The sequence below is a fragment of the Trichechus manatus genome, unplaced genomic scaffold (assembly GCF_000243295.1).
Source record: "Trichechus manatus latirostris isolate Lorelei unplaced genomic scaffold, TriManLat1.0 scaffold00148, whole genome shotgun sequence".
Classification (NCBI taxonomy): Eukaryota; Metazoa; Chordata; class Mammalia; order Sirenia; family Trichechidae; genus Trichechus; species Trichechus manatus.
The window spans coordinates 1,271,178-1,276,417 of record NW_004444084.1 but is presented as its reverse complement, the minus strand read 5'-3'; positions in this window follow the sequence as shown (position 1 = coordinate 1,276,417).

The window sequence follows — 5,240 nt, the reverse complement described above, 5'->3', positions numbered from 1 at the left end:
GGGAGCCCAGAGAAAATTATTTCTTCAAATAAATAAATAAATAACCTGATTCTCACCTCTATTTTTTCCTTCTAGCTTCTATCATATTCCCTCTCACAGCTTTTCTGAGAATAATATTAGTGGAAAAGGGAATAACATGATAATCCTTTAAAATAGCATTTATTGGGCTTCCACAGTGAACAAAGAGAAGTGCTTGATCCTATAGGAAGTAATAGAGGAGCTAGATGACCTCTGGAAAAAAAGAAAAAGAAAAAAAGAAAAAAATAACAGGTTCTCTAGTTTCTGAATATGACAATAATTAAACAATTTCATTAAACAGCTGTACAGCATTTTGTATTGGATGGCATGAGAACATGGGCTTGAATTAGATGAGGTTCCAAAGATTTCTGCAATGGTTCTGTGCTTAAGAATCACCTGGGACGTTGTTTAAAATGCAGGTTCCTGAACCTTACCTTGGAGAGTCTATTAATTTAGGTCTGAGTAGGACCCAGGTATATGTTTATGTTAATTGGCATACTAGGTCTATGGACCACCCTTTGAGAAGTACTATTTTAAAATAAGGGCTTAGGGTTTTAGCAACTGTGGTTATCTTCACAAATGCTCTCCCCCACCTTTTATTAACTAAAACAATCTTAAATATTATGGGCCTTTCCCCAGTCCAACGGGATGAATGTTGATTTTGTCAAACCAGTGACTGTAATTCTGTCCCCTTGATAGGCATGGGCATGAGATGTCACCCTGGCTAATAAGATAAAATTTTAAGTCTTTGGGGAAAGTTTTTCCACTCTGATCTTAACCAAAACCCAAATCCATTGCTGCTGAGTCGATTCCAATTCATAGCAACCCCGTAAATTTTCCGATGCTGTAAATCTTTATGGAAGCAGACTGCCACACCTTTCTCCCACAGAGCCACTGGTGGTTTCAAACCATTGACCTTTCAGTTAACAATTAAGCACTTTAACTACTGCGCCACCAGGGCTCCTTTCCACTCTGATAGAAGAGAGAAAAGCAGGAAGTCACTACTTTTTTTTTTGCCTCTGAATGAAGCTGTATGGGGAGACAATGCCTAGAGCTACTGACACCATATTCTAGAATAAGCAGAGTGGCCAGCACACTAAAGATGATGGAAAACAAGGATGGAAGGAATATGGGTTCTTGATGACATTATTGATGATTAAAATATTCTTTGAAACATTTTGACACTTGACTTCTTGGTCAGTTAGACGATAAGCCCCATATAGTTTAAACTATTTTTAATTACATATCCTATTGTTTAAGGAGCCCTGGTTGGGCAATGGTTAAGCACTGGGCTGCTAACTGACAGGTTGGCTGTTGGAACCCGTTAGTGGCTCAACAGATGAAAGACCTGGAAATCTGCTCCTGTAAAGACTACAGCCTAGAAAACCCTATGGGGCAGTTCTACTCTGTCACATGGTGTCACTATGAGTTGATATTGACTTGATGGCATCTAACAACAACAACAACAACCCTGTTATCTAAAGGATTTTCATGATACAAATTTTGTACAAGAATGCTGTAAAGAAGAGAACATAAAATATAGGACATTGTGAATGAAGTACATGGAATGGACAGTGACGGCTGCACCATTCTAGGCTGGGAAGTTGGAGATACCTGTTATCCAGTCACAAAATATTCGGTCCAACGGCCACTTGGTTCTTGGGATGCAAATTACATTCTGATTTGTCTCTAGTTTAGAGGAAATGAAAGGAAAAATTTAGTACTTGAGGTTTGTTGACTCTTTGTAGAATCCTTTGATAAGGTTCTATAATAAAGGGACAAATAGTCTGAACGTGGCCCATGTGAGAACAAAGAGAAAGAAAACGGTCTCTGCCAAGAGAGGAAGTTCATGCCCACAGGCTGAAAACTGAGTTGATTGAGAGTCTTTTAATTTGAAGTCTTGCAGTGTTGCATTAGCCCAAGCTAATGCTAGTTTATGAAGCATCATAAGCATAAGCAATAGGGAAACAGGAGACTTATCAGAAGATAAAATTAATAAGTTTGAAGCCTCAGGCCGCTTGCAAACAGCTCCCATTATTAATTATTTGTAAGTGAAAGAGAGGCAAGCCTAACTGCAAAGATTGAATAAAAGTGGGTGATTCCCAAAGGCCACACTTTCCAAAAGTCTTAAGAATGAGGCTATTAATACAAGGGAGATGGAGAAGGTCAGGATACATAGGTCAAAGGACAGTGGGTAGGAAACAAGAATTTCAGAATTAACAACCATGTCAAGTAAAAAAATGTAGCTGTGGTCACTAACCCATGAAACTGACTGGATGTAAATAGACTGGATGTCTACCAAGTTTTTGTGATTACTGTGCTGCTAAAGAAACCCCAATCCTGGCCAAGAACAGCATATGAATGATCAACCCTAAAGCAAATCACAGATGTAGTCAGGGAAGATGAGCCTCTCAGCGAGCAGAACCAGATCTACAGAGGACAGTGGACAAGGAAAAGCCTCCCAGAAAGGAGAACCAGGGGCTGTGGAGGACAGTGGTTGTCTTAGTCATCTAGTGCTGCTATAACAGAAATACCACAAGTGGATGGCTTTGGCAAAGAGAAATTTATTTCTTCACAGTAAGGTAGGCTGAAAGTTCAAGTTCATGGGGTCAGCTCCAGGGGAAGGCTTTCTCTCTCTGTTGGCCTTCTTCTCTTTGGTGTTCCCCTGGACTAGGAGCCTCTCTGCTCAGAGACCCCAGTCCAAAGGACACGCTCTGCTCCCGGCACTGCTTTGTTGATGCTATGAGGTCTCCAACTCTCTGCTTGCTTCCCTTTCCTTTTATCTCTTGAGAGATAAAAGGCAGTACAGGCCACACCCCAGGGGCCAAACTCCCTTTACACTGGATCAGGGATATGACCTGGGTAAGGGTGGTGTTACAATCCCACCCTAATCCTCTTTAACATAAAATTACAATCACAAAATGGAGGCCAACCACACAATTCTGGGAATCATGGCCCAGCCAAATTGATACACACATTTTTTGGGGGACATAATTCAAACCATGACAGGGGTCAAGAGAGAGACTTCTAGAGGAAAAACCCAGGCTTTAGACTGGCTGAGTAGGGAGTGGACTGTACTGCCTGGACACAGAAATCTCACTATTCCTGTCCAACAGAGAAAGGATGAATATGCACTGAGCTTTTGTATTGTTTCCCATTCTATCCTTTTCCAAATGTCCATTTTTATGTAGTTACCTTCTTCAGTTTCTAGCAGTTTATATTTGTGAATTATGGGTACATAACTTGTCTTTGAGTCATAGTTTTGCACGTATGGAACCACTGAAGAAAATTGCATTATCCAGATGCCCAGGAACTGGAGCCAGATGCAGAAACTGGGTGAGACTAGGTCTACTCCCTTTAGGGGAAGAAAGAATGAGTGTCATGTAAATGTGAAGCTTTTATTGACAGGGAGTCCCCGACGACTTACGATGTATTCAAGTTACGACAAACTGCACTTAACGACCATCCTTTTTTATAGTTAGTAATGCTGTCGTGTTAGAGGAGTCTGCATGATGCAGAGAGTCCCCAGGAATGATGCAGTCCCCAGGGTTTGGGAACACCAGACATGAGCCTAGAGGTGCAGATGTTGATGGTGGAGCAATTTATTAGCAGTGCTCATACAAGATAAGACAGCAATGGTACCAATGGCAGGGCACCCTGCATCCAGGGGGTTGCACAACCACCTGACTGGGAGGTTGTCTTTCCAAGGACGGGTCTCAACTGCGTGGTCTCTGGGGCTACATTTTATGCCCTACTTGAGCCCAGGTGCTAGTTTCAACTATTCTACTTTGAGTTAATCTTGTAAGGGTAAGCAGTATTCTAATCCTCAGTGAAAGTTACATCTGCTGTGTCCCTGGAAAGTCCCCTTGCTGTTACCACGGGGGTCTGTTCTTCAGTTACCTCTTCTGGAAAGTCCCTTTGCCTGTCAATAGGGCAACCTTGTTCTTTTCTGAGCAACTTTCAGTTTCGATGTTCTACCTCTCTTGTGCATCCAGGAATACATAATGAAGTGGCCTTGCAAAGTGATTGAAGTTGTCAAGGATTTTCGTTTTACTTGGATCCACGATTAACGCCCATGGAAGCAGCAGTCAAGACATCAAACAACTTATTGCATTGGGCAAATCTGCTGCAAAAGAAGTTTCTATAGTGTTAAAAAGCAAAGATGTCACTTTGAGGACTAAGGAGCACCTTACCCAAGCCATGGTATTTTGAATCACTTCATATGCATGTGAAAGCTGGACAATGAATAAGGAAGACCAAAGAAGAACTGATGCATTTTAATTATGGTGTTGACGAAGAATATTGAATATACAATGGACTGCCAGAAAAACAAACAAATCTGTCTTGAAAGAAGTACAGCCAGAATGCTCCTTAGAAGGGAGGATGGCGAGACTTCATCTTACTTACTTTGGACATGTTATCAAGAGGGACCAGTCCCTGGAGAAGGGCATCATGCTTGGTAAAGCAGAGGGTCAGCAAAAACATGGAAGACTCTCAATGAGACAGATTGACACAGCGGCTGCAACAATGAGTTTGAATGTAGCGATAATTGTGAGGATAGTGCAGGACCAGGAAGTGTTTCGTTCTGTTGTAGATAGGGTTGCTATGAGTCGGAACGAACTCGTCCACACCTGACAGCAACATCGTTTGTAATATGTCACAGCGTGCAGCTTGCTGATGTTATCATTCTCGCATGTTCACTCGCAGGTGTTCAATTTTGTGATTACTGTTCAAAACACTGCAAGATTTATCAAGATATTGATAATAAAAGGCAATAATAATAAAAACTAAAAAAAAAATAAGGTATTCGACTTATGTCAGAACCAATTTACAACAGAGTCGTCAGAATGAAACTCTGTCATAAACTGGGGACTGCTTGTGTAGCATATATACCCAGAATGGCATGCATGGGGACTGAGCAGCTGAGGAAGCAGAAGATGGTAATCTGTTGTCTAATACCCAACTGCTAGCCACCTCCCATTACCACTGGCTGCTATGTTAAAAGGCTCCATTTTTTTTTTCTGGTAGTAGGAAGCCATGTACTTCATGGGACCTTTGCCCAGCCCTCAGAGCATGATAACCTTTAATAAGATTAAGCCAATCATGGAAAAGCCATTCTCAGTGAAAGTCATTAATTTAAGTATGTGACAACACTTGGCCAATTAGAGAGAAAGACAGAGAGACTTCTGTGAAAGACTGTTCTTTTTTTTTTTTTTTTTTTT